The sequence below is a fragment of the Cuculus canorus genome, chromosome 2 (assembly GCF_017976375.1).
Source record: "Cuculus canorus isolate bCucCan1 chromosome 2, bCucCan1.pri, whole genome shotgun sequence".
NCBI lineage: Eukaryota > Metazoa > Chordata > Aves > Cuculiformes > Cuculidae > Cuculus > Cuculus canorus.
The window spans coordinates 103,769,126-103,782,090 of NC_071402.1; positions in this window are offsets into that span (position 1 = coordinate 103,769,126).

Consider the following 12,965-nt stretch of genomic DNA (forward strand, 5'->3'; position numbering starts at 1 on the left):
TGGTCTGTAACAGACCCCTATCACAAAGTCCCCCTTCTTGTGGGCTCCTCTGATTTTAACCCATAGACACTCGATCCCATCCTCACCGTAATCCAGTTCACAAATCCAGTCTTCTGCCATTCCCTGGAATTATAAAAACTGCAGATTCATTTAACTGGAAGGTGTAATTAAAAAGAAAAAAAAAATATGAAAAAAGATCTTTACCAATACAAGAATCAAACACAAAGTCAAGTTTATTGTTGTTATACACTTTGTGGGATTTTTGTGAATGAGTCACAGTATGCCAGGAAGCTTTGAAAATCATAATTGTCCACAGCTGAAACATAAAGTTAGTGCTGCCTTGACACTGGCTTTGTGTGTCATGATTGAAGGAGCAACTAAAAGGTAAGTTAGGTGGTACATCTTTCTTGTAAGCCCTCCAGAAAGCATGAACATCACCTTGGAGCTCAGTTAGAAACTTTCAACAGGTAAAAATTTTACCAAATTTTAGGTTCTGAATGAAGTTGTTTAGAAGGAAGAGACCTTTAAAGGGAGAGAAACTGAACAGTGATCACAATGTTGAAGAATTATAAAATAAGGGAGGCACTACAAAACGTACAATGGTGTCTGACGGCCAAGCATCCACACAGCTGCTCACTTTCTCTACTCCTCTACAGCAGAGAAAGACAAAGAAGAAAGAGTTGTGAGTTGAAATAAAGACAAAGAAATCACTTACCAGTTACTGTCATGAGCAAAATAGACTCAGGTAGAAGAATTTAGCTTAATTTATTGCCATTTAATGTAAGCATTCAATTACTGAATCAAGTATTAGGAAACATAAACAAGAAACAAACATTTCAAAGACCGAGGGAGAATACACTGCTTCTCCCTCTAAAGGCTTGACTCCGCACCAGACACCTCTCCTCCCACCTTTTTACCAGTACAGTTTACATTCAGTACCTTCAGTGGGGCAATGGGCAGCTCAAGGACAGGTTTCAGTCAGAACGCAGCAGTTTCTCTCTGTTGCTCCTTCCTTCTCACTCTCTACAGGCTGCAGTTCTTTTGGGAATATCTGCTACACTGTGGAGTCTCTCTTCTCCTCCTCCTCTCATCTTGATGTTCCTGCTGCTATTTCTCCTTGATTCCCTCCTCTCTCTTTTTCCGATACTGGAGATATGCTCAGCTTTGTCTTGTGATGGGATTATTGCAGCTGGTTGTGTCTGATAGAGCAGCCGCTGGTCTATCTACCCAGAGGCCACATCTTCAGCTCCCCAATACCCACATCTGGAGACCTGCAGCGAAATCAGGGGGTTTAGAAGGGAAACCTTTCTAAAATATCTCATTTGCTGAAAGGCTGTATACATTTAACGCAAGCCGTGAAGATATCTGTCATTTTGGTCTGTGTGTGTCGGTTATGCTATAATGAAGGTCTCACAGAGTAGAACATAAGTCACTTCCTGAAAAATGAAACATCACAAATGCAGTGTTTTCTCACCATGTCTTAGAAGAATATGATCATGATGATGAATATTTGAACAGGTCCATTTAGCACATGCTAGAAAAATCTTACTCCTCCCCTCACTTGCTACGCCTTTCTTGAACTAGGAAGAGCCAGTAAATATGTTATTGAAGGACACCTGACAACACAGCGTATTTGTGCAACAACACAAGGTTTGAAAATTAAATCATTCATGTCAAAGCTTAATTTGTTCTGATCTAATCTGGATTCTGTGAACTATTGCAGTCTTGTAAAATTGCGATTAATTTCATTTCGTTTAAGCAAAGACTGCAATCTAAATTTTACAATGCATCCCTCTTCAAGGAGGTCCTGTGAATTCCTGGTATCATTAGAAACGCAGGTAAAAGGCATTCTAAAATCAGTTGTACTTTATTTTAATTGAATGTTGAAATAAGTGATGACCTACTATACACATGTATCTATTAATCACATGAAACCCTAAAGTGCACTACAGATGGCTAGTGTTTTGTAAAAAAATGCATTTCAAAACCTCAAGTCCTGATAGCAATTTTTTTCTCTGCTATCATAAGGTACAGGACTACATAGACCATACAAAATTCATCCTGGACTTAAAGTACAATCTAAAGCCTACAGCAGAGTCTGAAATATGAGAGAATTACCTCAGTTCTTCTGTACAAACTATGACACTGTTACATAGCACCAAAATATTTCAGTGTCTTTTGCAATATCACTGCCATACACTATTGCGCCAAATTCCCTCACAGCTACACCCATAACACTGAATTGTTTTCAGAGAAATTGCCCATGTGTAAATGAGAAAGTAATTTGGCTTGATGTGTTGGCTCCAGCTGAAGAACACAGAGACAAAGGTATCTTTTCCTCCTCCTTCTGAATCTATAAAATTGATTATTATTAGTGGTGATTCAAAGAACAGAGCTACCTGGAGGAAAAAAAAATGATAAAAATTGATTTTATTTGTCTCAACTGCTAAAAAGGGAAGGAAAAAAAGAGTGATTGGTCATCTGTTTTGTAGACAAATGGTAAAAAGTAGAGACAAACAGTTGAATTCTAAATATTAACTTAGATATGTTGAGTACACTTTATACATTCTGTATTGCTCTCAGTAGTTTTGACAGCTCCAGTACTGGTAATTCCTAATTATTATACATTTTTCATGACATTATGACACCGCTACAACTACAGCGTACATCCAAGTGTAGTGTATTTCCCTTTTCTTGATAGATCACTTTATCACTTTACCACTTTACATAACGATTTACAGATCTGATCTTTACTTCTTATAATTGCAATATCATTAACTATGGTGGGCTTATTTCCTCTTTTGGCATCAGTACAACTCAGAAGTAACATCAGTCAATTGAATACACTGCCATAAACACATCTTGCAATTAGAACTCAGCCTATTTCATTAGACAGATATTATAATACTTAATATGTTAATGAGTTTACTAAAGCAGAGCATGGAAACCAGAAGCATACAAAATGTTTCATAAATCTGAAAAGTTTGCCTTAGTCCTCCTAAATAATTTTCTCTTCTTAGAATTCATTTTTCAATACAAATACTGTGAAAATAGATCAAGCATCTCAGTAGCTTTTGCTTTTAAATGAGCCCATAAAAGTGGGCTAATTATTAAATCTCCAATAAACTTAGAAAACTGGTGACTCAACCGTTGTGTGTTTCAGTTTACTTTGCAAAAGACTGTCATTAAAGGCAGAGGGAATTCTATCCCCGACAGAAATAAGTAGGCTCAGTGTCTTACTGTGAGTTTATTTAGAGCACTGGCAATTATTTGTTTGGTTTCTTTTTTTTGTTTATATTCATCTATTGAGTGCAAAACAACTCTCCTTTTAATGTGAAGCAAAATTTATATCTTCCTGATGATACTTCTTAACGTACACAGAGGTGGAAAAAGGCTCAGTTTCTTCAACTGCTCCCTCTTTACCTTCATAAACTTTTGCTGTCCTGCAGACTTTTATTTGCCTCGACTACCAACCAAATTGAAGATCAGAGGTACTGTATTTGCACAGACAGTGATCTCCAAATTTCAGATGACCAAAACTGTTCAAAAGATAGAGAAGAAACTCTGCTATAAAAAGCCCTGAATTTACCACTGCCTGAGACTCCTTATTCTCTTTCAGAAATTCATAGTCTCATATGCATCAAAGCTACTTGTTTTACGTTTTGTCTTGTTTCCTGTCATTATAAGCACTAGGCATAGGTTGTGTGTGACTTGAGAGGCAGACACACCTACCTGTACCTGGTGGACTTAAAATAACACTCAAGTCCTTGATTCTCAGCCATAAGGTTCTTGGGCTCCTTCAGCAGCAGAATCTTAAACTACTGCTTTTATACATGCTCACTCTTATAAGCACTTGTTGTTTAGTTGAGACCTGTGGGATAGCAATATCAAGCTCAGGTCGTCAGTGTTGAAACGACTTTGATGTGACATGCTTCCACCTGGAATGTTTGCCACAAAACCAAATCAGGCTTCCCTTATAAGGAAAAAAAATTAAATAAAAAAAATTATGTCCTAAGTAATTTCTTTTTTTCGCTTGCTTATTGTTAGGACAGGTGAAAAAAGTTATTCCTTTATTTTACATACCTCTGACTTGACTGAACAGTATAAAATAACACATCAAGTTTTTCAGGTAGTGTGTGGTCAGTTTTAAGTGCATGTAAAGTTCTGTGAACAAAGTGAGAGCTTCTATATGGAACATCCTGCAGGAAGTATTAGACTAGGAAAATAGCAAAGTTTGAAAATCAGAGGGAAGCTGCATTCAAGGAGGGACTTCACAGTTCTTAATTCATCAGCTATTCTTTCTATATCTTTTTGATGTGTGAGAAAGGTGATTGTTTTCCTGCAAGCAGTATACCATTTTATGCCATAGTATGTTAATGATCCTATTTACTTAAAAAGTAAAACAATCTTTAACTTTCATGTGAAAGAAGCAAGAGGAAGTGTTATCTTGGATGCTTAAATCTATAGCTATCTCACTATGAAACAGTGAACTGATGTTCAGAAATCTGAATAAGCTACAAATTTCAGCCAACCAACACCTTTGATTAAGGCACAGCCATTAAAAAGCATACGGCATGGGATAACTAATGGTCCTGTCACAAAGGAAAATACCTACCTGTCATGTGAACAGAGATGCATTGAGTAAATAAAGAGTTCTGAGGTCTGCAATCGTTATTAGCTGAACATGCTTGGTACTTTTGCACATCAATGAATAGATGCCTACCGTTACATATTCTGCCATTTGAATATCTATGGCAGTTTTATTTGTGAAAGACAAATCATGTATATGGTAAAATTTCTTAGAGTTTTATTAGTCCTTTTAATAAATATACCCCCTGTAAAATAGTCAAAATAGAAGTCCCAGGAAGCAGAGAATTATCAAGTTCTTGGCTGCGCCAAACACAAGGAACAGCAAAAAAGAGCGAGAGAGAAAGACTTTCTCATAATGTTATTCATTAATAATTGAATAATTTAACATATGAGATGAGAAAGTAGCTACATATGTGAAAAAAGGAGTGAATTTGTTAGACAAAAAAAATGAATAATACATATTTATAATAACATTAAGTCTCCCTACCCCTTGCTGCATGCCCTTGTTCTTCCTGGTGATAATTGTCCTTATTCAAGATGAAGCTCAAGATGTGTGCTGTAAGACACTCAGCTGGGCTTCCGGAGTGCAAATTGTTGCCCCAATTTGGGGGTTGTTTTTTTTAAGTTAATCACATAATGTTATATTTCTATTTTTTTGTCTCTATTTTTTTCAAGCAAACCCTCAATAAGTCATTGCAATTGGTAAACAAGCTTTTTAAGCAGAAGCTAATATGTTTCCAGAGAAAATAAAGCAGCAAATTCCATCTTTTTCTATTAGCACTCGGGGGTTTTTTTCTGCTGTATTAATCCATAAAGACCTTCATCTGCAAGCTCCATTGTATAAGTTTGAGAGAACAGTTTGTAAAGCAGCCTGAGCTACAGATTGTGAACATAACTGATCTAAAACAGACAGATCCATCTACATCCTCCATACGTTGTAATCCAGTCACTTGCACAAAGAAGACACTCTCTGTGAAAATGTAGTCCATAATGCAGAGAAATATTATTGGGTAGATAGTTACCAGGCATTAATGGTCAGTTTGTGCTGCTTCTCTTCCCGTAGTTAACTGTTAAAAACCAGGTTATGGTCTCTTCATTTCCACAGACTTTTAAGAGAGGTGATTTTCTGCCGGTTTTCTTCTCACTTCATAATGTTTCCTTCCAAGCTGCCATGTCAAGAACTGAAAGTTTAAAACAGTGTAATGATCTTTTGAATTTCTCTCTGAGCTGGGCATTTGCAAAACCGATACTACAGATGTGAAGATGAAGCTATAAAAACATAAGAGTGCTTCCTCTGTTTGCCCTGCAAGACTTCTTCTTCTTCTTCTGCATTACAGGTAAAATAACAAAGCAGGGAGACAAACTCAGGAATAGGTGGACAGAAAGTGGGGAGAGTTAAGGTAATTTCTGGAAAAGGGGGAAAATGACAGAGACATGAGAGCAAGTCCTGGCAAGAATGAGGTAATGGAATACGATAAAATCTAGTAAGAATATCCCTGAGGACAGATGTTCAGATCACATCTTTCAGGCTCTGAAGAAGCAGACAGTCTTTCAAAACTTTCTTCCATATTACACTCTAGAAAGCCAGTAATTCCCTCTAGAAGAAAGTGCTGTTTATCTGATATACTAGTACTAGCACAAGCAACTTATTTTATAAACAATTCCATTCCCATGGACATCAAGGAAGACAAAGCTTTCAGGAGGCTCGATGAGCTAAAATTCACTTCACACTGAAGCTCAGAATAATCCACCAGTTTTATTTTCAACTTCTTAGCCAGACCTTCAAATCAAATTCACAGGATGATTTAACGGCCACCAGAAAGATGAGACAAACCTTCTCGATCTTATTTTTCACCCTATAAGATTGTTATTCCCATGCTTATTCTGCTTTTAACTGTGTCTTCAGTGATGACTTTGACTGGTCCCAAAAGCTCTGGACTGTTATTCAGAAGAAAAATATCTTATTTAAGCCAGGGAAAATTATAAGTGGCTATGAGAATAAAAGATATAGAGAAGAAAACACTTTACGTGGTAGAAATCTTCACTAAGCATGAAAAATTTCCCAGGTCTACAGAAATACAGATGCTCTAGAAGCTTGGGTATATAATAGGAAAAGAAGGAGGAATCACCTGAAGATAATTGAATAATAAGCAAATGAATGTTCTTCAATTCTCACTACTTTCTACTAGAAAAATTCAGTGTGATTTCTGTCTGTACTTCCTATGGAGCTGGACTTCACAAGAGGTTGTACTCTGCTCACTCAAGACCTCTCTGAGCTTGCAGCTGACTTCTAATACACAATAAATCTCAGCAGTACAAATATCATAATCCACAGATTCATCAGCATCCTACACTAACTTCTCAATCTCCTAGGACCTGATAATCTCCTTTTCTCTTGTTGTTGCTCTCTCTGTTTTGCATTCCTGCGCATACTCAAAGCTCTGAAGGAAATATTTTGAGATACTCAGAACTCCTTCTTCTAAGACCGGGGAACATTAACACCCACTTATTCTTTACTGTTTTTTGATACTAATATCATACTTCACATCCCATATAGAAAAATATTTTGAAGCCTGTCAGTCCAGATTCCAAAGAAATTATAAAAAACTTTCAGATTGTGACACCACTTAGTCAATCTTTAGCAAAGGAAGAAGTATTTCCAGAATTCTGTGGAGCTTCCCTGAACTTCCTCTTTTTGTCAGCCGTATGACCTAGTCTTGAATACAAAATAAGACAAACATAAACATCCACTCACTTTGTAAAAAAGGAACACAATCCATTTCCCAATTACTTTTTTGGAGATCTAATTTGTTTACTTCTTAAACTTCTCACTTGTTTTCTTCTTTGTCTATTTTGCCTACACACATCTCTATACATACAAAACAGTGCTCAGATCTTCTCTGCTCCCTGTTGACTCCATCTGGGAAATGAAGCCTACTTTCACTGCTTCCCAAACCCAGTAGTGTCTTCTGAGGGATTAGTCTGGCTCTTGTGTGCCAGCTGGTTACACGTGGAATGTGATTTTGTGCTGCTAAGGATAAACTTTGGAGGATGATGAATTGGAGACTTGGGATGCCTGCTACGCTAGATGCTCACAATTTCTCTTGAAGGATTTTTCATAGACCTACAAGGAAAGATCAATTTTTTCCCCAATGCTGTTCTAATCTCGGTGCTGACTTCACAGTACTGATGTTTGTGCTGAGAAGTTGATGTCATGGAAGAGCTCAGCTACTCTCTCAGCTCTTTGTGAGAAAGGAAAATCTTATACTTACTTAATTCTCTTGCTCTTAGTAGCTTGCTTTTTCCTAAATTCTCAGATAACTATTCATCTTTTCCGGTTTCAGTGTCTTCATTAGGTCTCATATTGATTTTATAGTGATGGTATTTTCCCAAGTACGGTGACATAACAGCACAGAAGTTCTTTCTTTTGCTCTTGCTTTCCATTCTATCTGTAGCCAATAGCTTAGTTAGGCTTTGAATATCTGTAGAGAATTAGTCTTCCCTGACTCTTTCTTTCTTACGTGGTTGAAGCATTTAATGTCGCCTTCTTGTGAAATAGCAGTGATTATACAGTTCACTAGTTAGACATTGATATTTTGGCTCAGTATTTAAAAAAAAGCAGGTCATATTCCTGTTTTCAGATACCGTCACCTAGACAGGCCAATCTAGATCTGTGTCTTCCTTTCATTAAAATAAAATATATTATAAATATATTATATTTATTCCTCTACTGAGTCTACTGAGAGTCTACTGGCGTAAAGTTAATGAGCCTGTAGTGCACTTAAATCCATTTTAATAATAAAATAATATTTAGTATGGGAGAATTTTCTTTACTCTTCCGTGTAATGTAGCAAACCAAAAGTGTCTCCCACAGATGCTAATTGAATGAACCACAGAATTATAAACCCCAGTTCTTTAGCAGCTGTGGGTGAAATCTCATATTTTAAATGTGGGAATATATTGCTGACTTTCTTAGTAATTAGGCAGCCATAATTTTTCAGCAACTGTGGCAGTGCACAGTATAGCCATAAAGTGGTAAAGTGATTTAGCCTAGACTTTTCAGAGGTGGGATTAACACATGTCCTCCCCTTGGACACTGCTTACTACAATCTGAGTCTGCTAACTAGTTTATATGTATTAGCAGAAGATCCTTGGAAGGAATGTAAATGAGGCTCATTAACTCCAGGAGACTGATGCTCTGGGCTGGGTGTTTAAGTGTCACAGAAACATTAAGAGTAAGGTTGTTTATTGTTGTTAATTACGTGAGAAGTTGCAGCAAATCACTGTTGATGGAGTTATAGCTAAACGGGATTGAAATTAACTGCATTCTATGTCCCCTGTTTTGTATTAATGGTAAAACAGTCCTCCAGAGCCACTACTTTCTGCTTTACTACAAGAACTACTGCCGATGGTTTAAAGTTATATTCAGGAATTTGCAGGCTTTTTTTATTTTTTTTTCTCTTTTCAAACATTATTTTGAGCTCCAGATTTCTTAGTGAGACTATGGAAGGATAGATGGTGTATAGGCACAAGTTAGAAAATCACTGAGGAACAACGATACCTTCACTTTGCATACTATTTTCTGTAAAAATCCTTTGAAACACAAGTTCTTTTGCCCATCTGACAAAATTCTGGTGATCTTTTCTTTATTAACTTCTATTTTTTTCGATATTTTAGAGAAGATAGATGAGAGATGGTACAGTACTTATTCAAGGTATAACCACTTGAAAAAAATATTATTCCCTTTTGTATAAACCACCTGGATGTCTATAGACTCTGCCAAAATGGGGCACTCCCTAGTCTGGAATGGCAAGAATTTTCTCCAAGGTTTTTAGAGTTTTTGGCTGTGGCCTAATTAAGATCTTCATGCAGGCATCATAACTGAGAGTAGAAAATTCATCTTTTCTAGCTCTCACTGCCACAGCTGCAGACATGTTAATAATGTTGGAGGACTGGAGCACCTCCACTATGATGACAGGCTGGGAGAGATGGGCTTGTTCAGCCTGAAGAAGAGAAGGCTCAGAGGAGATCTTACAGTGACCTTCCAGTTCCTGAAAGGGGCTACAGGAAAGCTGGGGAGGGACTGTTCACATAGGCTTGTAGTGATAGGATGAGGGGAATGGGTATAAACTGGAGAGAGGAAGATTTAGAATAGACATTAGGAAGAATTTCTTCGCGAGGAGAGTGGTGAGGCACTGGCACAGGTTGCCCGGGGAAGCTGTGGATGCCCCATCCCTGGAGGTGTTCAAGGCCAGGTTGGATTGGGCCTTGGGCAGCCTGATCTAGTGGGATGTCCCTGCCCATGGCAGGAGGGCTGGGACTGGGTGATCTTTATGGTCCCTTCCAATCCAAACTATTCTATGATTCAATGATTCAATGATTTATTGTAGAACTAGGAGTGTATGTAGGAAAATAATTTTGATTACAAGAAGGGAGATCTTTGAACTGGTACCTTCCTCTAGAAACAGGATCCTATCATTGCTTCTAGCAGAGAAGTACAATGTGTCTAGCAGCAAGTAGCTAATAATTTTTCTCAGGTATTTGCTAAACACGCATTCTTTATTTTCTGGACATTTGGTTTGCGATTCCTGGAACTGATTTGGAGAAAGATCAAGCACACATAGTATCCAGTAAAATTGTATTTTAAACTTCTAGGCAATTAGAAAAAAAAAGAAGGGACATCATTTTAAGTTTCTTTGCTATTGTAATAATGATTACTAATACATAAAATACATATGATTGATAATATTATTTTATTATTTTTATATAGATAATATTATTTTATTATTTTTATATAGATAATATTATTTTATTATTTTTATAGTTGTTATTATTATTTTAATTGTAGATAATAATAACTGCCTCATGACTGTGCAAACTGAAGAGGAAACACCTGTCACACCTGGAGAGATGCTGGAGCAGAATAAGGCAGCTCAATCTACTCACCAGATAGTGCCCAGAGCAACAAAGAAAAGGCAACAAGTGATAATAGTAGGAGCCTGTCTTCTGAGAGATATGGAGGCACCCATTTGCTGACCTGGCCCACTCTCTAAGAAGGTGTGCTTCTCACCAGGGACTCCTATTATGGATGTCACCATATGTGGCGACAAGGTCACCAAGCCTTATACAGCCCACTGATTAGTCTCCACTGATTACTCATGTTGGCACCAGTAATGTAGCCTGGAGCAGCCTAGGGAGTATCAAGAAGGATTACAGAGCCCTGGGAGCAGTGATAATGGACTCTGAGGTGCAGGTAGTTTTTTCATCAGTCCTCCCAGTCAAAGGGGTGGAGTTTGAAAGGGTCAGTTGAGTCTGGCAAATCCACAAATTGCTACAGGACTGGTGCTGCAGCCAGGTGTTTGCCTGCTTAGACCATGGGACTCACTTTGAGAAACCTGGTCTGCTGGGGGATGACAGCATCCATCTGTTGGAGAAGGGGAGAAGCATCTTTGATGAGAGGCTTGCCAACCTGATGAAAAGGGCTTTAAATTAAGGGCACCCCATTTCTACCATTGTGAAGTCAGTGCAAGCAATAAATGAGTAGACCCTAAAGAAAGACCACAGAAAGATCACCTAAAGAGAAACAGAAAGTATTTCCAGCCAGTAAGTTACCTTCGGGGCAGAGAGGTGAGGGGGAAGGGAGGAGAGGCGAACTAAAGTACCTCTATGCAAACACACCTGGCATGAGGAGTTAGAGACATGCACATGCCTGAAGAGCTATGATCTCACTGGCATCACAGAGACATGGTAGAATGGATCCTATGATTGGAGTGTTGGAATGGAGGGATACATTTGAGTGCCTGACTCTGCAATTTAGTGCTATTCTTTTTATCTAAGAGTTTTGATATATAATTAGTATGTAGACTATGTTCACATAGGCTTGTAGTGATATAGGCAGTGACCAACAGTTATGCAGAACTGCAGATGTTAAGAACTACAGAAATTTAAACACTAGAAACCTATGTATGTACATGTACAGGGGGGCCATATTGTCAACAAAACCCAGTAGAGCGACTATAGTTTTAAAATGATGTATGTGAGGACATTTAGAGTAAACTTGCACTAAATTAAAACCTCTGCATTTGATAATTTCTGGAGTTAAGGTTTTCACTGACAAGACTTTATCATTACCCACTGAGTGTGGGGTAAAATACAGGAACATTGGAGTTAAAGACACATTTGACAATGAAATGTAGTCTCCTGAGTCATTTCAGCATTTTTTATGTCTTCTCGGGCTTCTCGGCCAATCTATAGCACTACTGACTTTCATTTTATGCAAGAACAGAGGAAAACATGCGGGATAGTCTCGACATCAGAGCTGGAAGTAGCAATAAGACGTCACTGCTGAATTTATCCCACTATTACTGTTTTCCTTCTCAGAATTGAGTTATATATTTGATCTATTGTGCTTGAAATCCAAGAGTAGAAATATTCCAGTGAAATCCTTTAGCCTTGGGTATGTGGTTCTTAGCATTTTGCTTTTCTGTTTCAGAAGTAAGAGATCATATCCAGTGATTTAATTTCAATATATGAGTAATCCTTACAGATCAGCAATTGCAATCTACAAAAAGTAAGCAAGAAAAATGGAGCTGCAACTTCAAGGGCTGCAAGATGTGATTAGGAGACAAATTTGTACCCGCATAAAATGAAGCACACACAGGCACTAGCCACGGGGGAGCACTAGATTAAAAAATGTGATTCAGGCCACAGAATCATTTATGCATAGGTAGATATGTTCTATAGAAAAAAGTACTTCTTTGTTCTCCAAATACTGGAATGGTGCAGACATCCTCAACAATGCACTGGGATGGGCTCTGAGGAAGGAAATAAGCCACACCCTGACATTATTTTTAAAGATCTTCAGTGGAAATCGTTCAGTTACTTTTTGTTAGAACTGAACAAATGGACGAGAGATATGTTCATTCAACCTTCCCTTTTATTTTCAGAAAATGGACATGATCTGACTCTCAATTATTTACAGCATGATGACATTCATTTGTACTTGGAGAAGTGTGTATCTGTACTGTTGAAGATTTCCTTTCTGCATTTATTTTTTTCTCTCATCACAGTCAATTTTCCTTTCTCTTAACATAATGCCATTTCCAAGCTTTCAGGCTTCTGGTGCTTGTCTCTTGTTGCCCTTCATCTGCTTCCCACTGTTGAGTTGCTGGTCCCAAGGGCAGAACTACCACAAACAAATGTCAGGGGACAATGACTTTGAACTGTAAGTACAGTTTCTGTATTAAAATTAAATATAGAGATCTTAGTTCTGTTTCTGTTCAAATCAGTGGCAAAACTCCCAATTGCTTCACTTATAACTGGATCAGACTTTGACTGGAGTCACAGAATACACTGGATTCTAAATTAAAGCTAGG